This window comes from Perca fluviatilis, chromosome 2 (genome assembly GCF_010015445.1).
Source record: "Perca fluviatilis chromosome 2, GENO_Pfluv_1.0, whole genome shotgun sequence".
NCBI classification, from domain to species: Eukaryota; Metazoa; Chordata; class Actinopteri; order Perciformes; family Percidae; genus Perca; species Perca fluviatilis.
In genome coordinates this window covers 32,598,978-32,625,388 of record NC_053113.1, presented here as the reverse complement: position 1 = coordinate 32,625,388, position 26,411 = coordinate 32,598,978, and the positions used below count along the sequence as shown (strand labels likewise).

The following is a 26,411-nucleotide window of genomic DNA, read 5'->3' as shown; positions in this document are numbered from 1 at the left end:
TAGTAGACATTTATTTGCGTGTGTTTGTGCGGTCGAGTGTGTACACTGAATGGAGAGGTGATGATGCCTCGGCGTGTCGTCTCCCTTTCATAGAGATCCCCCTTGTTGCTGCTGTATTCCCCAGCCCTCAGGAAATGACACGTCGAGTTTCAGCATGATGGATCAGTCGTGCAAGAGCAGCAGAGCATGGCAGCTCTGCACGTATTCTGGGCATCATTTACTCTGGTTGCTTCCCATCTGGAACTAATGGAATAACTATTATACCAGGGAAGATGCTTAAATGTGTTACCCTGGTTATCCTTCTGCTCACCCGCCTGTAACCGCAACTTGCTGCTGTTACTGGTGGGTAAGCAGTAGAGCACAGCACTGCCCACTGTTTGCTGCACATTGGGGAAATCCTGCATTTCATCTTACATTTGAGAGGAGATCAGATTTAAATGCAGTTCTGAACTGTGAGGTTTTATGCTGAATAATATTGACATGGTTCTCCATATTGTAAATCCAGTTTCCTTTGATCAAAGGCTGTGCACCAGACTGCAGAAGTCAGTTATACAATGCGCTCTGTTTATAGTTTCCAAGACATAATTTCCATCCTTTAAATGGTTGTTTGAAAATGTTCCTTATCAAAAGCAAAACTAAGCAGACATGCTATTTGTGGCCTGTGAACCTATCAGTCTGTGCAAGTTCAGTGTTGAATGTTTTAAGCTGAAAATTCAAAAAATGTTATGCCAGTAATGACACTTTGATCAGACCCACTGCTCTTGTAGAGTCTTGCTGCCTTACTGCTCCTAACCTTCACTGTGTTATTTCAGGTCTTATGCTCCTTTCCTATCTTCTTTTGTAACTCTCTACCTGTCTGACGAAGCAAAACCGTTCCATAAATTGATAGTTGAAGAACAAGCTGCAGTACACATGCAGCATGATTTATTACAGCAGTGATTTTAGCAACATGTCCCTGCAAGCTGTTTTTGATGGATGTATAGAAAACAGGAGCTTGTGACTTCCAAGAGATAAAGGAAACCTGCAGAAAGTAGTAGGACGTTCAGACTGTAGTATTGATACATTGGAGTTAGAATCTTCTAATGCAATGATTATGTTATCTAAACGTTATAATTGAACTCCTTAACTCCACTTTATATTATGTAGACCTATACAGTGCAGTGTGATGCTGCTGTAGTTATGGTGTAATAGGCCTTTTTGATTGATATAGTATGCCAAGGCAAGGAGCCAACCGAGCACTTAAAATGACACTATTAATCTAATTGGCATATTTAAATAGGCCTATCTTTCGCATTCTTCTTTAAATATCTCATTCATAAAGTTAAGGTATTAACATTGCATAAAAAAATCTGCACAGTCTAGTATTGGGTTATACTGCGTTTATTTCTGCATGCTCAAATAACAAAAGCCTTTGCCAAATGCCATATTGTTCTCCAGGGTGTACAATTTGGGTCATGTAACTAAATTAAAGTCAATGCAAGACATCTTTAAAAGTACTGTCCTTAACCCCATGCTATTAAGCGCAAAAGGACACAATCTAAGCTATTCAATATTTCTGAACTCTTTTGGTGGGAAAAATGTATCACCCTGAAACTATAGTCAAATAATTAATTGACACATTTCAAGAATCCAATCCAAAAATCTGGTAAAACATTACCTTCCCAGTCAAAACCTTTCGTAACCATGGTTCATACCTTTTTTTAGATTTTGTCCAGAATATGTTTAGCTGCCAATACTACAATGTAAAAAAAAAACCTGCCAGGTCCATAATATCTATAACCATGTTGGTTTTGGTATTTTGACAACAATATCACATTATCTGTGTTAATCGACCCTTATTTCACAACTCTGGGCCAGCGTCACATAGTTGTAAAGCACCTCCAGCAGTCGGCCTGTAATTGGCTCCACTGGGTACCAGATAACAATTTCTTACAGTCTGTGATCTTGAAGAACATCTCATATTTTGTGCAACTTATTTCAGTGTGTCATTGCTCACAGCTGTGGGAACAAAGGGTCCTGTCTTCAAAGAGAGCTGAATGTGGGCCACCTGAGTTATTTTGCCTGTAAACATTACGCTGAATCACCATGTTGTATCTTGGTAGAGGTGACTCATCAGTTGTTGATTTTAAAGAACGCGCACACAGGTGATCTTTTTGATCAACAATACATTTCCATCAGGGTCTTTTGTGATGTTTTTAAGATGGCAAAGATTTTTGTTTTGGCACAATCTCTGGTTAAAGTTTGCCTTTCCTAACCACGACACCTTGGCAGCCCTCCTGTTATTTGTAATTTTAGAACAAAAAGCCTCTTTCCAGTTTTCTATTTAATTCTCGCAGGTGTCTTAGTTAAATAAGGGTTAACAGAAATAAACAATTGTGTGTTCTCACAGTGTGCAAAAGAACACATCATATACACACACACTGAAGCACCTCAAACAACATCAATCACTATAATTGGGTGTATCCCGATAGGTCACAGAGAGGGAGGACGATACCTCAGGCTAAAGATCCCATCTGGTCTGTGTCAGGGTGCACAGTGACGGCTGTGTGTGTGCATCAATGTGTGTTTTCAGGGGGGCTGCTGGAAATGTAGCGTTGTCTTATACTTGAGCTTTTTTCAGTTTTATTGCTGGCTCATCATACTGGTGGTTTATACTCCTTTTTAAACCAGTGTTGTGACGCAGGTTCAACCCCTGTCAGTGGTTCATCTGAATGGGTCCCACACGTCTTCCCACCTGGTATCACAGCCTCTTCCGGACTGGGGTTGAATGCAATTGATTGACTGCGGTGAACAGGTGTTTCCATTTGGGTTGATAATAATAATAATGATAATGATGATAATAATAATAATAATAATAATAATAATAATAATAATAAATATTGATACTATTTTTTTTATTGAATTTAAATTTATATAGAGTAAGCAAATAAAAACCACCCTGGTGGGGACCTTATACCTGCCACACAATCTCCAAATTCTTAAGTCAACGTTGTAACTGTGACACAGTAATAAAACTTACTTACATCATACAGCACCTCTTGGCATAAACAGAATGAAAAAAACTAAATGTAGGCAAAGCAAGGCATTTAGAACGGCATTAAATGTGATTCTGAATTACCGTAAGATAAAAGGAAATACAATTACATTGCACTCCAGGCACTATTTCAAACTACAATATTCACATTAGTCAATGATATGTAGACAAAATGTTACACTCAATAAAGAGGCCGAGAGACAGCAGCACATAAACAGAGAGCATACTGTGTGGGCGAGAGGCGGCGTGGATGTAGAGGGAAACTGAAAACTACACAACCTTCGTCAGTTAGGCCTATGAACAAGCATTAAAACAGTTCCCTTATACATACTACTGTAGTACTACTACTACTACTACTACTAATACAGATGATGGATTAACGACTGTGTCATTTACTCAACATCTACATTAAGATACTGCTGTGATGCTTGTCTAAACAGCATCAATAACAAATACCAGCAGTAACCGAGACAGTGTGCTGGAGTGTTTTGACTTCTATTCAAGGGATTTAACCAATGACGGCAGTCTCATGTACATGTGTGTTCAGTAGGCCTGGCTGTGTCATACACACGTGTATTAGTCAAAGTGCAGGTGTTGACAGTTTAGGATGAAATGGCATCAGACCACCAACAGCATTGCAAGCGCCCCCCCCTCCACTCTCCTTGATGTATTTGCCTCCCTTGAGGGTCTTATCCATAAGTCAGCATGCATGACATTGTGTCAAGAGGTCAGAGATTTACAGGAAGAGGAGCACACCAATGTTTCCTGAAATGAGTCTCTGCTTTATGGCCTTCCGTGTCGCTATAAAACATTTGTTAGGTAGGTAGGCATTTGCTCTATCAAGCAAGTCTCCCTCCTCTTCTCTTCTTCTCACTCCCGCAGAGGTCAAGTTTCCTTCAAGGTGTTGTTTACCAATCTGTGTCTTCTTCTCAGTGAAGAGAATGAATTAGAGAGAGAATCACAGTCCAGCACGGTAAATGTCTAAAATGTGCTTGCATTCGGCTGATAGCGCTGACTGACAGTGTGCAGTTTCTGTCTTTTTATAGAGGTTAGGGTAGATGTCCCAAGCGCTCCATCTTTCTTCTCTTGACTCCTCTCTGCTCTGGGTATGTTTGACTGGGATAAATATAGCCTGCTGGTTTTAGCGAGAGGATAAACACAGATTTTGAGGAGGCCTTTCTTGCCACAGGTCAGCCTGCGTCCTCCCCCTGGTCAGCGTTGGTAGCAGAGGGAGAGAGTGAGGGGGAATGCCTCACCATCCGTCCACAACACACTTAAACAGGGTTATTGGACTTAACACTAAGCTTTTGACAGGTTATAGGATGTATACATTTGCTACAAATCATTTAGACAGCCTGACAAAGTGCTGTACATAAAGAGTGATTTACGCAGGCTGTCCATTTAGCAATTTAAAGTGGAGGCCACTCAGATTTACAAATAGGTGTCCACTTAACAAAGAGCCTGCACTCAGCCCTGTCAGATGGTGAGTTTACTCTTGGATCTGTGTTTATTGTAACTGAGAAGAACGTGAAGATTTTCACAGAAAACCAGACATGACTGTTTGGGTTATTTCTTAATTCTCACACTGAATTCAAGGCTATGCGAGTAGAAATCGTTGCAATAAATGGCTGTACCTGCCTAGTCCCTGAGCAGTACTGAATGTGCTCATCTCCATAACATAATAAAGAGCTCTTATCTGTTACTCTTCCCCCTTTTATAATTTTTTCTCTCTGGCCTATATTCCTCTTTGAAAAGGGACTGGTGATGCTAAATGGGGTTTCAGTGCTAGGCTGTACAAGACGGTTGATGATAAAGGCACAAATCATGCATTCTAACTCTGGGGAACAGGCTTTGTTGTAGAGACTTGCAAAGCATTCAGAGACCCATCCATTGATATGAATCGTTAAGCAGCTGAGAGGGGAGGCAGCAGCAGCCACCTTTCTTTCTGTAAAGTCTTCATTGCCTTTATTCCTCCGACTTGTTTCTTGTGTCTTGGGAGTTGAGTTTGTCTGCTGCTTTTAGGGGAAGAGTGTGTTGTTGTTACACCTGCTTCATATATGTCCCTATAACTGAGGCTTCACACATAGTGTTGACTGTGTGTGTGTGTGTGTGTGTGTGTGTGTGTGTGTGTGTGTGTGTGTGTGTGCACGCACACAAAGAGCTCTGTTACACACTAACATAGCAGAGATGTTCTGGAAAGAGGAAATCCTGCATGACAGGAAACAGCTGATTCTGTCGCCATCAGTTTTTATGGAGTGAGAAGGAGTAAATTAACCTTGTGAGCCCACATACACATGAGCTTGACCATCACACAACTGTCAAGTCATGAGCTCACTTGCTAATTTTTTTTGTTGTTAATTAATTTCCTTGGCTGCAGCAAAGAATCAAAAGGATACACTACAGTTATAGTTGAGCGATCATTTCAGTGATTGTTTTCAAGCAAATGCTTCTCGAGTGTGGTGATTTGCTGTTTTTGTTTTTTTGGTCATGTATCATAAGTATAATTGAATACATTAAATATCTTTGGGTATTTGACTGTTGGCTGTACAAAGCAAGACATTTATTTGGCAACTTGGGTTCTGAGAAATTGTAATAGGCATTTTTCTTTACTACTTTCTGACAGACTAAGCACATAATCAAATACAACTGCCAGATTTATTGAAACAATTTTAGTTTCATCTCTATTTTCTGGGTTACTTTGACCATATTATAACACTAGGGCTTCAACTAATTATGTCATTTTCAATTTATCTGATTATTCATTTAGTAAAATTTAAATTAAATATATTTTAATTCAAATTGAATTTCCAATATTTGAATTTGTTCTCAAATAATGACTAAATTATTACTTATTTATAAACAGTTGTTGAATAATCTTCTGTCAACTGACTGACCAATAATCGACTCCCATTTAAAGACACATAGCCTAATGAAGTAAGAACCGCAGCCAACAGAGAGCAATTTCAAGGCACCTACTATCATGTGATCTTTTTATTTTGCTTTAAATATTCGTGCTGATCCAAGATAACGTTTGCTTCTCGTTTCTAACGTATTTTCATGTTAATAATGACAGGATGTTTGAAATCGTTGATCAAGAATGTTAATTTGAATGAGGAAGTTTAAAAGCCCTTCCTCTCAGTCAATGGCCTGAATCACTGGATCAACAAGAGGTTGTAATGACCCAGCCCACTGTGTCTGAACAATGAGTCAATTATTCACCGTGAAAGATGTGTATGGCCACAGTTAATACAAGCATCTTTGTAGTCCCCAGACACCTCATGTGAAATTCCATCTGTATTTTATTTGGACGTGCTTGTCGGCCTCTTTGCTCCTTTTGGCTCTCTGTGCTGCCTATTGGGAGGTCAAGCTGTTGGACAGGAAGTGAGTACGGACTGGGGAGGATGCAAGTATGTGTGGTGGAGATGAGTGTTGCTATGAATCAGACAATAGGCATCGAGGAGAGAAGCGGCCGCACACGGCAGAGATCAGTCACGAAGACGAAAGCCCAGTTCATCACAGGACATGAGTAAAAACATTCCTTCCAAGCGCAGAAAAATGTTAACATAATTTGTCTCTGGCATGCAGCTGATACCTTGGACTTTATATGTTCCCATTCATCGTTGGGATAGTTTGGTGTAGTTTAGCTCATCGCCAACTGCCAAAAAACGGTTGGAGAAAAGGGCGTAACACCAAACACCACCAGGAAACGTGTAGATAGATTTGCATGTTTCCCCCTTCCCCTCAGGATGTTTTGCTTTTAGCGTGTCCTGCACATTTGTTTAAAACAGACAGCTAAACACACACAACCTCATTTATGTGTGTGGTTATGTTTCTGGGTGGGAATGGGTGAGTTTTCAAAGATGTTTTTATTTTTTCTTCTTCTTCTATCTCATTGTTAAATGTATTATGAAACGACATCAAAAGTCAGTGTCTCTTTCTTTTCCGTCACTTTGTGGTATCTGTGCAGAGAGAGTTAACCATACATACATGCAGCCATTCCTAGAGACATTCATATGGTCTCTACATCCCTCTGCCTCTTCACAGCTCTTGATGTCAGGCTATTGCTGACTGTGGAGCCATTGTTTTAATGCTAATTGAGTATAACGTGGTCATTCCATGAATGCCTCTTGGCCCAGTTTTTGTGGTACTGTATCAAAATGTTCTTTCCTCATCATTTGCAAATCAGATTTGATACCGGGATAGAGGCTATTTAGCGGGCTATTTCCACACAAGTTAATTTAGTCTATTTTGCACAGAGAGCGTATGGTATGCTAATGTATTTGTGCTGTCACTGATGCAGGGCATTATGTTAAATCCGCTCTGAGTGGGACATAAGGGGATTTCACAGAAATGTACTGTATACAACTGTTGTTTCTGTGCTTTTAAAAAGAAGCCTGGCTGAGTATGTAATTCACTGTTTGTGTATGTATTACATGATAACTACATAAATCAAGTGTTTCCTGTGATCAATTTGTCATCAGATAACCAAGCTCATTGCCTCTTTTAGTGGGTGTTCAGACTGAAAAAATGATGGGGGTCTGTTGATTTAGGTAAGATGATGCTGGAGGGCATGACTTATAGATCCATTAGTTTGAAGTCATATTAGCTGCCAAAACACTGCATAGCAGTTTATAATACTGTGAGGAAATATTTTACGACTAGAAAGTTATCACTGCAACATTTTCGTCATTTTATCCTCTATTACAATGATCGAGAGGTTAAGAGTAAGATTACATCATTCTTGTTACAAAGTAATATACCAGGAATCTGAGCTTGCACATGTATTTTTGAATAGCCAGTGCAGTGCATTGCCGGATGATGAGCAAATGTAAAAAAAAAAAATTGCCAGATGACTTTGCTTTTTTGCCATAGCGCCCCGCCGTGTTAACGCAGTGGCCTCCAAAGAAATTAATGAATGGGCCGCATTTTAATGTGTGTGCTAATCAGTCTGTCAGAACATGGCCTTAATCCTCTTTATATTTAAAAGTTCACCACAAACAAAGACTAAAGTGTAGCAGGTTGTGGGAATGCTTCAAGAAAAGCAATAATAATGTAGTGATAGGTAACTCAAAAACTGTAGCAAACGAACTCTAGTATCTTCTGGTTGTTTCTGGCTGGCCTTTATGAAGGTCAGTTTACCAGTTTATGAAACTAAAGCGACAGCATCTTCATATTAAGTCACTTTAAATCAGTTTTTAACAACTGGTGCTTGTAGCATGAGGAAACTACAGATTAGGTATCCTGGTTAGAAGTTCTCCATCTAAAATAAATGCTCTGATTATCTTCAGTGGAGCATACTAGTACACTATGTTTATAAATACATAAACTGTATTTTTATAAAATAGACCTCGAATCAATCCAGTGTTAAGTCAAAGTAGTTATAAGGAGCAGACATCTAACTTTGGTCCTGTCTTTCAAACAGTGCTAAGAGGGAAAAATACAGTGTGACTCCCCCCAGCACAATACACATATATCTCTTCTTTATTTTAGCTTTTTTTGCTGAGGCTAAGCACAGATGTCTTCTGAGCTCCTACATGTGACAACGTGTATGCCTTGCAGAGCTGTTTATATTCTTGATTAAATTGTAATTAGCTCTGCTGATGGCTGCCACCCTTTGAACCACTTGCATTGTAATGCCTAGCTCTTTTACGGTTTTTAGTCTTTGGTTTGAAGTGATTCCACTCTGCAGACTTGGCTGCTGCCCAGCTGCTTTCAGATCATGCACTGCACTGCACTGTTGTAAGGGATGGTCGGCACTTGTTTATGCCATAAATACTCTTATTATGGTCAAAAGCATCAGTTATCGATTTAATTATTTGCGGTAGCCTAAAACGTGGGGTGTACTCGCAGCCGACCTGTCGAGCGCCAGCGTGACGTCATGGGAGCGCCGTAACGGTTTATACTCGCGCGTGGTGGTTCATTCACCATAAAAGAACTCCCAGTAAGTTTATAAGAGAGACTTGCAGTCACTCTGAGAGTCCTGGCATCCGGTTGACCAGAAGCCCGTTCATGATTCCTGTTTCCCCTTTGTCGCACGGCGGTGAAAAAAATAGAGTGGTGCACGCCCTCTGGTCGCTCACTCAAAATTCTGGCGCGCCAGCGAGATCTACGTCATTTTGACGTCACATTCGCGTGCGCCAGCTTGGCTGCGGCGACTGTAAAACGGCCTTAAAACAGTGATACTAACAGTCTTCCACACCAGTATGTGAGTGTTTGGTGAGTGCTTTGTTAAGAGTGTGTGAGCGAGAGGCTCGTTAACTGTCCCATAGGAGTAGACCAGAGAGCAGCGGAGGGGAGAGGGAAGTGACAGAAGTTTGGGTGTTTCTGCACACAACAGTAGAGCCTGTTATCATCGTGGGAGAGGAGGAGACGGATGAGCTGATAACTAAGAGGGAGTGACATAGCTTGACAGGGGAGGAGGGATAGAAGGATACAGACAGAGGAAGAGGCTAAAAGGGAGGCCTGTTGGTAGGAGAAAGCCAACTCACGTGCTTCCATCTCCTCTTTCACCTCCTTGATTCGTCCTCCCTCTTCTTTCTCTGTTTTGCCCATGATCTCTGCAGCCGAGCTCTGATTAGACAACGGTCTGGTTCAGTGTGTGAGGCGAGGCTCTACCTGAGGAATAATAACGATAATCAAAAAAGGAGAACAAAACACACTGGTAATCACGATTTAAAAAAAAAAAAAAAAAAAAAAAAAAGTCTAAATTTGATACAATCCCCCCACCCCCAGAGAGAGAGACGAGAGCCCCCAGCTTTCATTGTCTGTTGTGTGGTTGTCTCTGGAGAGGGTGTGTATGTGGAGCGGATCTCCTCTCGCTGTGATGAGTACGATTGAGAGATGCAACACAAAAGGATTCACAACAAGAGAGGACAGTGGACATTTAGTCTCTGTGCTGCAGGTACCCGGTGACTGCCTGTGTGTGTACTGAAGTGTGTACTGCTATCACTCCGCCCCTGGATGAAACTCGCTTGACCCACTTTGTTGCCCAAAGGCACTCCATCCATCCACAGCGTCTCCTCTCTCCTCCGCCTCAGACATGCACTTAGACAACCTCATGAACTCTTGTCACTGCTCTCAGCCCAAACACCTCAGCACACACATGGCTGCGTCCATTAAAAACATTTCTGACAAGCACCTACAGCAGACGCCGCCCCCCTCCCCTCCCCCTCCCCTTGATGTGTACACTCACATGCACAGTTGTCTACAGAGGGCTGTGTTTTTCCAGTGGTTCCCACGCCTGAATTTGACAGGAATGTTGGCAGCCCAGTGGGGAGCCTCTAGGCTAGATTTTTTTTCTCCCTTCATAGTTTATAAAAGAATAATCAACATTTGGGAAATACACTTACTTATACACGTTCTTGACAACCGTTAGATGAGAAGATACCACTCATGTCTTTTGGTTAAATATGAACCTGGAGCCAGAAGGCACTTAGCTTAGCATAAAGACTGGGGGGAAAAAGGGGGGCAGTTAGCCTGGGTCTGCCCAACGTTAAGGAAATTCACCTACCACCACCTCTAAAGCTCACTAACTAATCTCGCTTGTTTAATCTGCATTAAAACCAGAATGTTAAAATGACAAGTTGTGGTTGCCGGAATATTTCTTTATGCACCGAGTTCCTTGAGCCAGGCTAGCAGTCTCCCTTTTCTAGTCTTTATGCTAAACTAAGACAATTCACTGTTGGTTCTAGCTCCACAGTTAATGCATAGACACAGTGGTATTGTTCTTCTCATTTAACTCTTGGCAAAAAATGGAATATCATTTCCCTCAAATGACAAATTCTACCTTAAACTATGCTCTTGCCCTTTCTCCTCCTTTTTCTTCATTTTCTCTAAACTTTTTGTCATTAGTTCAGTGTTTTCATAGCTGTCTGCGCCTGGAAAACAACTAGGCTAGTGTATGCTTTTGTGAGCACATGTGCAGCTCAGTGTGGGTGCACATGCATGAGTGAGTGCACGCATGGCTGTAGAACCACACCCTGGACTCACGCCACGCTTTAAACCAAACACGGAGAGAACGAGAGGCGACTTCTGGAGGGATTTAGCTTGTTGTGACAGCACTCTGCACTAGTTTAGACCCGGGACAGTGATGACTTTGGAACGCAGGGTGAAGAATGAGCAAAGTGACAGCCGTGCAGGCCTTCACGCCATCCCCATTCCTGTAGCCGCTGCAAAGTTTGAGGAACAAAGTGGTGATGGTGATACGGTGGTACAGTCCCTCCGTTGGAGTTTTATTTGAGGTTGGTTGGAACAGACACACCCTCCACTGAGCTGTTATTACTGGCCAAATTCCACCTCAGAGATGCTGCTGTCGGTCCAGATGCCTGAGATAGTTTTGAGGGGCTGAGATCTCTATCGGTGTGTAAAACTCCCCTTCACCTCTATTGTGTGGTTGATACTGCGACCTGAAACCAGCAAGCATACAAAAAATATCACTTATATCAACTTCAGCAGCCGAACCATGTGCTGGTTTAGAGGGGAACAGGTTTCCAGATCCTGTGTCCTTATTTAACTTTTCATAATGGGGTGTTCATATTGGATAGTCAAAGACACACACACACACACACACACACACACACACACACACACACACACACACACACACACACACACACACACACACACACACACAAAAAAAAAAAAACACACACACAATGCTACAGTGAGTAAAAGGAGCCACACCTTTCTCCTATAATCCTCTTTCAGTCGAGACAAACCCTCTTCTGAATAGACTGTGTTCCACCTGCCTCTCATTTTTTAGAAGTTTATTTGTGTGTGTGATGCATTTACATGTGCATGCATGCATTTTAGGACATTTATTTTGGCTGATTTTCATCTTTAAACAAATAATAAACGCAGGGTGTCAATTATGGCATCCAAATAAGCAAATGGTGTGGCGGGGAACAGCTCGGCAAAATACATAAAAATATGAAATAAATTCTCTGTAAGAAAAGTGATAAGTAAATTTAAAAAAAACGGTGACACCTTAATTATGAATTAAATAAGATATCTTGTCAGTTTTCTGCACATCTCAGCAATATAGAGATCCAACAGATATCCAACTTGCAATTCCCAACAGAGTCATTCCACTGTGATCCCTTAAACAATAAGCATAGGATCAGTCTTCTGGCCATCAGAGACACAAATGCAGTGGTGTTTAATTTATATTGTGTAAAATTAGTTTCTTTTGCAACTACTCCAACTAGTGCTGTCAGTGGAGATGGGTTGAAAGAGGCCCTGTTTTTGCACCAAGCACATAGGCGCCTTTCATACATGTGTATGCATTTTAACAACTGTACAGTATGCAATTACCTTTTGAGATTTACTTGTGGTGCTATTTGCTCTGTTTTAATTTCCTGGCTTGCAGCCCTCGTTCTTTGTTTCTCTTTTCTCATGTTTTTTTTTTTTTTACAGTACTTTGTGCAGCTCCGTGTTTCAGCTCAGTCTCAATGGACCTAGTGTACTGTACTCTGTTTGCTCTCACTAGTCAAAGTCCCGCAGGCAAACAGTGCCTGGTCTCTTTGGGGCCTGGGACTGTGCTACAGCGCAGCCAGACCTAGCTGAGCTACAGTACTACAGTTTCACCATAGACTCATGTTACCACAGTGTCTGGATAGTGACGTTGTGTGAAAAATGGGGGTGTATGTATGCGTCTGTGGTGGCTAGAGATTCAGCGTGGACTCCAGATGCATTTTTTTGTGTAAGAACACACAGAGAGTGCATACAGATAATAAAAAAAGTCATGTAGAAAGATGTAAAAGTTTTAGCTCTACACACAGTCAGAATACGTCCTCACAAAAAGAGACTGTGGAGGGGAGGTGGAAACACTAGATGACACATTACGGTAGGTGTGAGAGGAAGAGCCGCAGACCCTTGTAAAAGAAAGATGCATCCCCCCCTCGGCAAGGAACCCTTAGTCGTTGTCCTCCAAGTGATGAACTGTTGTGTCCAGATGAAGTTGTGTGTTCACGTTTTGGTGCACGTCTTTTCGATTTAATCTAGCTCCCTCTACCTTGGCAACTCCCAAGTATTCTGTGGGACTTCAAATTGCTCCCCTCGGCTGGTGTTGGCAGACGGAGGGAAGAAGGACGGAGGAGAAGGGGGGGCAGGCCGGAGCGATTATGAGACTTGGGGTGTGCTTTAACCCACTTAGCACACCATCTGAGGCTCTCCTGCCAAAACGGTGAGCTTAGTGCTTTTAATCCTCTTCCCAGAGTGAGCTGATAGTTTTTTTGCTTGCGGCTGCGCTCTTGTCTTACTGCCTAGAAATGTAGAGTGAGTTTTTTTATTTATTTATTTTTTTTTAAATCCTCCCTTCACAATTTATGATTATTTGTATGACTATGATGTTTTTATTTGTATTATAAGTGGCTATAAGTGTAACTCTGTCTATCTTGCAATGAGTTTGTGTGAGTTGTCAGGCAGTTTGCTGGTCATAAACACACCAGTGAAGTGGCCCTGCTGTGGTTTGAGTTGAGTCTCCCTGTTGGCCCTTCCAGTGCTCACAGCCGGCCAGGCAGGCTTGTTTATTTGCCCCCCTCCAGACTTGTTTGTGCTCGGCTGGCCTCTTACCCAGGGGTCTGACTACAGTCCAGTTTGAGAGTCCATCCTCTCCCAGCTTACAGCCAGCATCACATGCTTGTTTTCCTCACACTATGCTGGACTCCCTTTCTTAATAAAATGGGCTCACGATGCCCTGTTCCTTGCATTCTTTATGTGCAGGCTTCTCTTTCCCTTTTTCACATATACATGGATGGATTGCACTGAGAAATGCAGACCACAACATTGATTAAGCCAAATTGTGCACACAGCTTTAAGTGTGGCTGACTGTTCTTGAGATTTAGATCTGTTTATTTTCCAATATAGTGCATTCACATCATAGCAGAGATATCCATACAACATATGAAGAAGTTTCCCTCTTTTCTGTAAATGTAAGAGCAGAGATAGAGAAGGAGAAAAAGGAGGAGGAGAAACAGGAACAAGTGAAGGCTGATTCATTGGTGAGGGGGGTGCAATGTAGAGTAGCAGCAGCAGCCCTGTCACTGTAGGTTTACGTCTGGACTCCCCCCCCCTTTTAGCAGAGTGGAGTCATGGCAAAATCGGGGTCAGCCACGCTTCCTCAGTTGCTACCCGGTCCTTATTTAATCCCTCTTTCCCCAAAACAAACTCTCTCCTCTCTTCGTCCCTTTTCATATAGGTCACCTGGCCTATTCCTTCAAATCATTCTGTCTCACTTCTTTCTCCCTCTCATACCTCTCTTAATATCCCTCCTCATCTCATGCATTTAATCTGCCCCCGCCTGTTAGGGGAACAGGAGAGGACAGGGTGAGATTTATAATTAACAAAGGCTAGTTCTAGCACTGAAAGGGAGAGCTGACTAAAGAGTGTGTGTGAGGAGCTCAGGGTGGGGATGGTGAACAAATTGGGCTTTTTATACAGAGTGTCAAAAAGATGCTGAAGAAGGAAAAAAGCACTCTGATGAGATCCAATGAGTGATCTAAAAGAGTTTGTGTATGCAAGTTTTGGCCAAGTCTAAGCTCCTTAGAACGCCACTTTAAAGAGCAGCCTACAGTATGGTAGTATGTAGTCCAACACTGCATAAAAGCTCTGATGAGCTTGGGCAACCATGACGACTCATTACCATCTCATAAAGGATCTTTGTCCCCTCAAGACTACATTATCTCTGGTGATGCTACCACTAGTGCTCTGTGTTGTGTTGTTCATCCATAGTAAAATGATACCCTTTCTCCACCAAAATTATCATGCATACAGGTTTTTTAAACCCGGGACGGCCTCTAGCTCACCTGGTAGAGCGTGCGCCCCATGTAGATTCAGTCCTTGCCAGCGGCCCAGGTTCGAATCTGACCTGAGGCCCTTTGCTGCACGTCATCCCCACTTTCTACCCAATTTCCTGTCTCTTCAGCTGTTCTAAATAAAGGAATAAACCCTACAAAAAAAAACAGCTAAAAATAACTGGTAGACTCCTGTCCCATTACCAGTAGACGAGTATGCCACATTCAACTTTACAAACAGGAAAACGGGTATTACACTCTGCTTTAACTGTTTTTAAGGATCAGAGTTTGTTTAATTTCTCCCATAATCGCATTGGACTTTACAGGACAATTGTGTTGGTTCATGTATGCCAGGTTACTTATTTAATAAAGGAAGGCAGTTTGAAAGAGGGAATGCAATTGATACCCTCTGCATCGCTGAAGAAGCAGGCCTGCTCTGAGGCTAAAAGGCAGGGCCTGGCCTAACCTGGCGTGGCCTAGCCTAGCCCAGTCTGATTGGTTAAACAGATGGCTCAGTGCAGGCCAATGTACTGGAGACAGACTCTGGAGACTAACCCTAATGGGGATATGTATGGATAATCTTACTGCTACCCAAAATAAATGTCAGGTCAGTGTTTAAAGCAAAAGTTTAACATTTGCTTTCTTGCAGAGAATTGGAGGAAGATTAAAACCACATTCATATGTGTTTAATATAGCTGGAGCCAGCAGCTGGTTAGCTTAGCATAGCACAACAACTGGAAACAAGGGGCTAGCCTAGCTCTGTCCAAAGGTGACAAAATGAATCTAGCACACCAGCACCTCTAAAGCTCACTAATGAAAACGTTATATTGATAAGTTTATTCCGTACAAAATCTGAAGTGTAAACCATAAGTGGTTTGACGTAGTTCATGTGCCGGAGGTTAGCAGGTCGACTAATGGTGAAGCAAGACTCCAGGAAGTCATGTAATAGTCCTGCACGTAAGCCCTTGTAAAACCACAAAGTGTCACTTGTACACTTTCCAGTCTTTATGTCCAGTCCACATCATACTGACTGGATATATTCAACTTTCCCACCTTCAAAGAAATGTTTAAAAACTCACAACCACAGAAAATTGGTTGAACATCATCAGTTTCACCGTCAGTCCATCCATTTGTCTTCAAAGAACAAAACAACTCATAGCATGTATCTTTGCAGAATTCTGCCACACAAACTTTGAGTTTGCCTGCGGCATCAGTTTGAGTTAAACTCTGTTAGTAAAGCATACATCTGCCAAGTTAGAGATCCCAGATATAATCCTGTGAGTCAATTTAGTGACAAGCTGGTTGCAGTTTATCAGAAATTGTGAGCTTATTAAAACTAGTCACTGTTTAAATCACTGCATATTGTGTGACCACAATATGCCGTTTTTCAAGGAAATGTGGAATTGACCATTTCACCAGTCTTTTATCTTTTTTTTGAGTTACAGACTGAAGTCAGTGGTGTGGCTTTGGACATAATCTGCTGCGTTCTGAGTCGAAGGTGAGGTGGTGGAGCACAGAGGCAGGGCCCAAGCCTTCCCTCAGTCAATATTTGCCTCAGCGAGTGCCTTGCCACTGGCAGGAGAACAAACTAAAATGGTCTGGCACATTTCTTAGACAGAGATACAGAGTTTCTCTCTGAGGCCTGAGCTACAGTGTTAACCTTCCTACAGCTGAGTGTGTGTGACACCTGTTCCCCATGTTCTCCAGGTCTGTGTTTATAAAAAGCATCGGAGCAAAACCACAGCACTAAGTGGTTAGTGGGTGGCTGCAGCAGAAGCTTCATTAGATGCTCACATGTACAGCATTTGTGCGTATGTGTGTTGCTCTTGCTTGACGTTTGCATTGTGAGCTACTGCTGTGACACGCCGTCATCAAACAGCTTGGCCACCCAGCGAGAACAGGACGCACTCTGCTGTTTGCTTCTCTCTCTCTCCCTCCCTCTCTCTCTTTGCTGTGTCCATCTGGCAACTTAAGAGAGAAAAAAATTAACATTAATACACAGGTGGGAAGAGCAGCCAGGATGACATTGAGTATACTGAGATACAAATGAGCAGAAAGAGGTGTGTGTGTGTGTGTGTGTGTGTGTGTGTGTGTGTGTGTGTGTGTGTGTGTGTGTGTGTGTGTGTGTGTGTGTGTGTGTGTGTGTGTGTGTGTGTGTGTGTGTGTGTGTGTGTGTGTGTGTGTTTGGTGTGTGGGGTCACTGGCTTGTCTCATTAACCAGACCTCCCAGTCGCTTAACAATTTCCAACCCCAACCAAGTAGAGTTTTGGTTTTGTTCCCAGTTTTTTATTTATTTTTTTACTCACGAATATGCCATTTTGAATCTATCAAAAGTTTTTGAAACCTGCATTCTACCTTTTTAAAAAAAATAAATAAAAAAAAATAAAAAAAGATGAGCTGGCATTTATAAAAGCAAACCTCTCCTACAGTTTCTGTTTGTATTAAGTCAGGACGCTATTGTGTGTGTGTGTGTGTGTGTGTGTGTGTGTATGTAGGCTAACACGCCGTCTGCATGACCATGCCAAATAAACAAATTGTTGCTCCTTGTTCGTGGGGGTGTGCAGTGACTCATGACGTAGTGAAACTCGATTGCCTGGTTTGCTCAAAGTCATCCTCGCTGTGCCGTGTATGCTGCGGCGATGAAGTTGTATTTCCTGTTTTGCCAGAAGTTTTAGCAACCCACGGCTTTGTTTGGGAGTTGTGGGTTTGGGCTGTTTGGACGTGTAGATGAAACTCTTCCACAACAGTGGCAATCATGGAGACACACAGATGCATACACACAAAAAATAGCAGTGAGATCACATTTGTAAAAACTTTTGAGGACCAGTTACTCACTCATGGCTATGTTAGTTACCAAGAGGGGACTATCAACCGCAAAGACATATCTATTATAGATTAATATTCAGTATGTCCTCCTCACTGAGGAGTAAAATTCAAAGGGGATCAATCAAAATATATATAATCAGGAAATCATTTTTAAATAGTGAACCAGCTGGATTTTGAATTGCATTTTAAAGGATGTCAAGTTTTTTTTTATTTATTTTTTGCAATTTTTGTCCTAGCCTGCTTCCAGACCTCTGAATCTCCACTCACATTCTCTGATGATTTGGATAAATGTTGTCATGTTTTCACTGACATTGGCTAGTTACCTAGCTACAATCATGAAAAATGGCAATAAGGGTAGATGAGATTGACACTAGTTGTTTTAAATGCACATACAGAAATTAAGAAACTTGTAAATGTTAACCACTCCGAGCAATTAGGCAATTACATTTGTTACAATGACTAGAGATTGGGCTGTGCAATGCTCCAGATTGTCAACAAATGTTCTGTATAGCATACCTTTTTTGTGTGTGTGTGTGTGTGTGTGTGTGTGTGTGTGTGTGTGTGTGTGTGTGTGTGTGTGTGTGTGTGTGTGTGTGTGTGTGTGTGTGTGTGTGTGTGTGTGTGTGTGTGTTAAAGTGCTCATATTATGATCATTTTCAGGTTCATAATTGTATTTAGAAGTTATATCAAAATAGGTTTACATGGTTTAATAAAAAAAAATCACCATATTTTTGTTGTACTGCACATTGCTGCAGCTCCTCTTTTCACCCTGTGTGTTGAGCTCTCTGTTTTAGCTACAGTCACTTCTGTTCCTATCTTTGTTGGGAGTTGCACATGCGCAGTAGCTAGGTTAGCACTGCTAGCCAGTCAGAAGCAGAGTATGAGGGCGTGCCACGCTAGCAGCTAGGCGGGCATTATAACGTGTGTTACAAAGTGACGCACGTTTGTCTCTGAAGTAAAGGCTGGACTACAATAGAGCTGTTTGGAGCAGTTTGTGAACAGTGTTTTCTGTTGGAGATGGTAAGTCCCTTCGGGGTGGACTTTGGGATTTTTCACTTTGTAAACCTATAACATGCACAAAAAAGATCTATAACACAATAAAGTAAAGGGAAAAAGCCAAAAAGCATAATTTGAGCACTTTAAAAGGCACTCTGCTTGCCAAATTTCAGACTGAGAATTTTCAGTCAGCCGTTTAAAATTTGCTTGAGTGGCCGTTAAAACATAGAGGATCATATTTTGGGGTTCCCCCATGCATTTCTCCTCCTTGTATTTTCCATGTCCCTTGCCTGTAGATCCTGTTCAGCATTTCCAAGTCTGGGAACATCGTATGTAATGTATGTATGTATGTAATTTGATTTGATTTGATTCTGTTCCTCACAGAAACAAGAGTTTGGAGTTTAACAGTTGTGATCAGTGGATACCGTATCATCCAGACACTGACATGGCATAGACACAGCTCTTTCTCTCATAATGTGGGAATGTGGGGTTACAGCAATAAATATTAAAAAGGTTTGGAACTTAGTATGCAGACTTTACTAGAAGGTACTAGTATTTAGCCTCACTCAAGAGGAGAGCGAGCAAAAGGGAAGAACAAGGGAGTGGTAGCTGTGTTTTTAATTTCCTCCAGCAGCTCTTGGCCTGCTTGTGCTGCTCTGCTGCCTCTGTCTAGAATCCGTGTGGTGGATTGAAGAAGTCTGGGTCAGGATCACCTCAGGACAGCCAGGGTGCTGTTGGGGGGGTAAATGGCGTCAGCCTGAATGTAGAGAGGTTGGGTGAGGAGAGGAGAAGACATGATTTCTCAAGAGTAGTTTTACAAATGTACACAATCCTGTACTCTTTCCTCCTCCTGAAAGTCAGTCTTACTCACATTAAAGCAACTATGACTTCCTGTTTCTACTCAAGTCTATAACCCTCATGTTAGCTGTTCTTTATAGTCATTATTTACAGTGTAAAAAGAACTCTATCGTATGGTGTAAATGTTACACACCATAACCCTAACCCCTATAGTTCTGTTGTTCAGATGAAGTGGTTTTCTTCCTGTTCTGCAAACATTTGAACTTCAAACTGTTCTGCTCTCTGATAGATCAGCTTTTTTGCCAGTTTATAGTTGTTTGACATACATGTACATTCTATATAGTTTATCATGGAGTAGATGTCTTGAGTTCTTCATCGTGTACGAAATATTTTGATTCTATTAGGAGTTATTCCCTTATGCAGTGCCATTGGAGACTGCATTTTTTTATTTGGCCCCAAAAGTCCCTGAAATTTTTGCCTGAAATCTGAAGTCCTGTTGTTCAGTAGATAGTGGTTTAACCCTTGTGTTGTTGTTTTCAATTTTTGTTTTCTATCATAAAATATGGGACGTAGAAATAAGCGCTGAAAATGTGTAGAAGAAAAAATTAACAATTTCAAACGTTGGGAAAAAGCAAAAACAAACTGTGAAGAAAAGGCGTCAAAAACGTTGGGGAAAAAGTGTTGTTTTCAAGGTTGACGGGAAGACAACACTAGGGTTAACTTTTTTTATTCCAAACAAATACATGAATTACTCAATCCTGCAGACAGTCAAAAATGTGTTCAGGAGCAATGGTGGGCAAGGCTATGAAAGTGATTAAAAGCCCAGCACTCCTTTGTTCAACTCTGATCTTTCTCAAGGATTTGTCAGAGTAGATTTGTCAATCCGGCAGCATCTCATGTCATAATGGAAAAGATTAGAGGAGAAAATATGGAGCAGTGTGTGTGGGATCTGTGTGCAAAGACTTGTTGTCCTTCAGGAAAGTGGAAGGCTCATGCAGAGCAAATGGGGTCCATCTCTTTGCAGGCCTTTCTTGAGCTGTGTCCATTGAGAAACATAAGATGGTGACGGCCTACATGTCCTGTCACATCGCACTATGTCATTGCTGGAGTCGGGGTGAACTTGGGCCAAGTGCACACTTGGAACCTGAGCATGCGTGAGATGAATTTAAAGCCGTTAACTGTATTATCCAGGCCAGTATATTTGACATCCTTCATTTAGAAAGCTTAAGCAGTCAGTGTCAGGTTTTGCTAATAAGAGATTGTGAGCCTGTAAAACTACTCTTATTTCATGGAGGCGAAATTGTACCGAATCATTTTTTAATTTGGCAGCAATTAAACCCTTTTACTTGTTCTGAGATTAATTTGACCTTACAGTATTACACCAACAATATGGCCAAGCCTTTCCCACACTTTGTCCTGGCCTAACCACTGATTGTGGTACAAATCCAGTTACAGTAAATACTGTCTGCGTAGAAAACCCCAAAGGAGTTTGTCATTTCAAAGACATCAGAGGAACCGGCGGGCACTATTATCTCTATCTCTGACCGCTATCTCTCAGGCCTGCACTCTCTCTCTCTCTCTCTCTCTCTCTCTCTCTCTCTCTCTCTCTCGCTTTCTGCCAGCTGAGCTTTACACCGCCATACAGTGACACCAATGCTGGGTGGAGGCAGCTGCAGTCGTACTTTTCAAAGCCCAAAATCAGGCAAAAGGCATGACTCATCATAAATCATGTTATTACTATCTTGATTTCCAAGTGTTGTGACATTTGTTTATCCAAGTACAATCTCTGACCCCGGTTGTCTGTGTGTATAATTCACTCTGGAGAGACCGTTACTCAAGGAAAAATGATCTGCAACAGTCAAGTTTGTCTCCTTTTCTGGGCTCACAAAGTCTTCATACAAAAAGGCTCTAACTGCCTCTTCTTTCAATGGCACCATTCAGAAAGAAAAATCAAACCGTGAGAGGCCTAGTGAAAAAAGAGAGAGGGAGAAAGACTGGCTGATCAGCTTTTGTGTGCCAGAGGCCTTCTTTTTCTCCCCCCCCCCCACACCCACACAGTCACTGTACACACACACACACACACACACACACACACACACACACACACACACACACACACACACACACACACACACACACACACACACACACACACACACACACCCCTTGACCCTCTGTTGCTATTGTCGATGCATCATGCAGAAAAGAGGACAACCGTGTCACTTCTCATTCATCAGCTGTGTTAAAAACAAAACTAATGGAGATGCCACTCAATTTTACTCTCATATCCTTTATGTTTAAAATAAGGCATGCTACCTTTTGAGCGCTACATGAGGTCTTGCCCAATTCAAATGTATTCATAGTGTAAAGAAAAGCAGCAAATCTGCGCATTGGTGATGCTGGACACACCGAAAGGTATCTACAGGATTAATTGATTATCAAAATAGTAAAATTGTCTTTTTTTTTTTTTACATGTTTTATGGGTATTTTTATGCCTCTAGACAGTAGAGGGGTTACAGAAGATGAGGGGGAGAGATAGTGGATGATATGTAACAAAGGTACCTGACCTTACGACGGTGCAGTTCATGGTCGGTGCTTTAACCCCTAAACCCCTGCAGCCCCTCTAGTTTTCAGTCAATGGAATAATCAATAAATTGTTTCAGCTCTGAAGTCAGCACACATTGTTGCTGGAGTGTCATTGAGCATGGCACTGTAACGTCAGAGATCAATACAGCAGGATCAGTTACCACTGTTCTTGTCTGAAGTCCTTGACTGCAGTGGTTTGTACTGTAATTTTTCTTCAGTATGTCTTGAATGTTGCCAGATAAGTTCTTAGCCTTAAATACCCCTTTTGGCTCCTTTCTGTGCCTGCGCTGATTAAATAATCTGTTTTTTAGCGAGGTGCATGGAGGAATGCGCTTTAGGAATTCTTTGATTGAGGCTTACCCTGTGCTTCACCCTCCCTGATCCAGTCACTGGAAGTAGTAAGATGGTCTGTTGCTAGGCCGGCAGTCTGATCAGGGTGCTGTTGAATGAGGGCATACATCTGTTTAAACATCAGTAGACCGCTGCAGCACAGTATATGTAGAGGAGAATGAGTGTACTTCAGGGAGGCCAAGCTGTTAACCCTGACCTCTGACCTCTCTTTGAAGGAGTGAGTTTCCTTATGGGGATCAACAATACATCATCATAATAATTACTTGACTTTCAGACATTTTCTATTGCCCAGCTCTAACTGTGGCTCCCAGTGGATATTGTAGAGGATGAGACCAGCTCTTCTCTGCCAGATATAGTGTTTCTATAAAAGTAAAGCTTCCGGAGGAAAGCCCTGCCTCCCTCCCAGCTGTTTGACACATCGTCTCTCTTCTCCCTGCTGGAGGCCTTCTCTTCCTGAAGCCCCATCATCATTTAGCCTCATTAGTCTGTCACTGCTCTGATTGGGTTACAGGAAGAACCTTGAAAATAACCAGCAGTACAGGCTCTCTCTCACACACACACACACACACACACACACACACACACACACGCTTATATGTCGACACACTCCTGCCCCCGCTTCTTCTATGAAGGCGTTATTGCAGGAAACTACCTGAGAATATACTCGTACAGATGCCCAAATCTTTTTATATCCTACTTTGAGTTGTAGGATTTGTATAAAACAATGTAGGATTGGTATAAAAACAATCGTTTTTATATTTACCAAAAGGCTGAGCTTCGTAAAAAAAAAAATCATTGATTTTGTCTTTACACAATGCAGCAGTAAAATTATTTTGTAAGACTACAAGTCATCAGCTGTCGGTGCCTAAAGGAATATTTTCAACATTTTGAGCAATGCGCTTATTTGCTTTCCTGCCGAGAATGAGATTAGAAGATTAATACCTCATGTCTAGCGCTCACTAACATGATAAAACAGTTTTCACTAATACTTTGTACTACGGACACATTTTGGTTTGTTGGGAAAAGGCAAGAAGGTACGGAACTCAACTATAATTATGCACTGTGGAATTTAAGCTCACAGAAACAACCATGTGGGAAACCTGTCAGAGAAAAGATTGACAAAGTAATGTGCAAAACACAACCGTCTGCCTGTCCACTGTGTCAGCTTCTTGGCTTAAGAAGAGTGCCTGTTTTGTTACCTGCAGGCAGGGTTCAAAATTAACTTTTTTGCCCACCACCCAAATGGCTAGTGAATGTTTTTACATTTTTTTTTACATTTTACCAGCCACTCAATAGATTACCATTGTTTTTTTGGCTAATGAGTAAAGCAAATCTACCAGCCACGTGCATATTTTACCAGCATTTGGCTAGTAGATGGTGCTAATTTTGAACCCTGCCTGCAGGCACTTGCATGAGTGTATCCTGAGCAAAGCCTCTGCTGCTCTGATCACCTTGGTGCGTATTTATCGGATTTGAGGGAGATTATGGTAATAGATCAATTACTATTCTCTGAATGGAATCAAATCACATCGTACAGCTTTATGAATGGTAGTTATTTCTGGTTCATTTAAGAAAATCGGTCTCTGCTGTTCTGTTCTGTTACTTAGCTGTCTTAGAGTCTTTAGAAACAGCAGCACAAATTGCTAATCTGTAGTTGCTGCCCCACCACACAGTTATCTGACTGCTCCTGTTCTCCCAAGCTCCACTTGTTTGAGCGCGAAGGGGAAACCAGCTAATCACCATTGTGCTATACAGATTAAATATGACAGATGTATTTACTGTAGTTAAATTGCTCTCACGGTCTGCCTTCAGAGCTGTCAGCTTCTTGACAGGTGGGCAAACATGAATCCAACATTATTCCCAATTATACTATAAGCATACGTCACTTAAACAGTGCACTGGCAGGCGTGCTTGCCCAGCTGTCTCTTGACAGAGCATAGCATAATCATTTTTTTTTTTCTATAGTTCTGTCTGTTATGATTAACTATAGCAGTGAAGTCCGTGTTTTACAACAGCACAGCGAATAGCCGGCAACAGGGCACAGTGTCCCGGTCCGAGAGAGAGGTCAGAGGTCCAGTGCTGGGATTCCACCAGGAGCGGATGTGCCGCATTTCGGCTGTGCTGCGGGTTTTGTTTCGTCCTTCGCCATGCGTCATACCACACTACTTTTGTTTTAATTTGGTCATTGTCCTTGGATATTTGTACTTCTACCATTTAAAGAAGGATTCCACGAGTACAGCCTACTTGGTTTTTGCCTGGATGATTATTACTGTCCCACAATATGCTTACGGCTGTGGCCACGATCGCTCCGACGGCCGTGGCACAGCCAGAATCCAGGGCAGAGGCCAGCATGTCATTCTGACACCTTAACTCAGTTTAAAATGCACATGTAATGTAGTAATTGAATAATTTAGGTATCATTAGCTCAAGAAATTAAACTCTGCTTATCATCCTGATGATGTATTAGGTGTAATCATTAGCATGTATTAGTTTTGCTAGTAGAACATTAAACTGAAAATGTGCTAATGCAAGCATTCAATATACTTTTATTTTGCATTATAATTTGTATATTTTTTAAATCGGTGATATTGACCTAATGCATGCAACTGCTTCGGTAACATTATTGTGGTAATGGCAGTAATAGAATGTATTTGGCTAAGAAAAACAAAATGTTCATTGCCCAGAACACAGAACTGCTTCGTTGTTTTGAAGCACAATGACTGGAAACTGGATTTAGGTTTAGCTTAGTAGCATGGTAATTATCTAAGCAAAGGGATAAGAGAAGACTAATAGATCATTTAAATAGATAATACATGATTCAGTGACAGTACAGAGTAAAAACCAACACCATTATCTATTTCCATTGAATATTACTGAATTATTTAATGAATGTTAAACTTAAGCTATACCATAACATCTTAAGTGCTGCAAACAAGCAGCCCTAGCACCGTCTTTGTGTAAATGTGCATGTGAGCGAATCTTTTCCTCGACGGTCCATGTGCACGCCCTTGGGTTAATCAGTGTGGAGCAGCAGTAGCCCGCTGTTCTCCCCCGACACGTCTCTGTGGGAGCTGCAACAGCTGTGACAGTGTAAGTCACCCCGAGGACCCGTTGTTAGACACACACACACACACACACACACACACACACACACACACACACACACACACACACACACACACACACACACACACGAACATGCACACATACACACAATCACAGAAACGCACCCATGAGGATAGAGGCCGAGGTCAGAAGCAGGGCGGAGGGCTTGTAGCTTCCTTATTGTCTCTCTTCCACATGTTTTTACATTGTGAGCAGTCAGCCAAGTATTATTATTATTATTATTATTATTATTATTATTATTAGCATTATTATTAGTAGTAGTAGTAATAGTAGTAGTATTTCTGTGCTGTTTGTATAGTCTAAGCTGTTGCTAGGTGCTTTTAAACAATGTAAAGATTGGTATTAAGACTATTGTGCTGAGTATTAAGTGCTGAGCTGCAACTTATTTTCCTGCATGTCGTCTCTACTCTACAGCCATGTACTGTAAGTCTTGTCAGGTTTCCTCTGGCCTGAGTTTGGATCTAATAATCAGTGCTGTGTTCATTTCAACAGAAAGGGGTCGCCTGGTCTTGTGTCTGACCTGCACGTCAATGCACATGAATGCATCTGGCAGTTTGTTAGACAGTCAGATAAAAACGCGGGCCTGACTCCTACAGTCTGCAACAGGTAGCCTGACAAAATCTAGATGGTTATCGACAGCCACCTGACGCCTGGTGGTGATATGCCTTGATGAGCCAGGAGAATGGCTGTGTATTGAGAAAATGTCTGTGTGGTGATGAATTCCCCCTTTCAGATGTGATACGTATCCAACATGCAGGCCTGGATTCTCTAAGTCATTGTCATTTACAGAAACTGTATCAGGACAAACAGGGCGTTTTGGAGTTGCTTAACTGATAAACTTACAGTTAAGTAACTAACATTTACTCTTTGCTAATCCTCCTTACTTACTCTGTCACCAGGTT

The 26,411-nt window shown here is 41.7% G+C and overlaps 1 protein-coding gene across 5 annotated transcripts in view; it reads left to right on the top strand.

Moving 5' to 3' along the window:
- Positions 1 to 26,411, top strand: part of sipa1l3 (signal-induced proliferation-associated 1 like 3) — an 83,870-nt gene that overhangs the window by 1,003 nt on the left and 56,456 nt on the right. The window contains exon 1 of one of the 5 annotated variants that reach the window (XM_039780732.1): positions 13,090 to 13,217. The exons of 3 other annotated variants lie outside the window; for them this stretch is intronic. The gene's annotated coding sequence lies outside the window, so the exon portion shown is untranslated. Of the gene's footprint in view, positions 1 to 13,089; positions 13,218 to 26,411 lie in introns of those variants that run through there. One more of the 5 variants, XM_039780755.1, reaches the window with a different exon arrangement.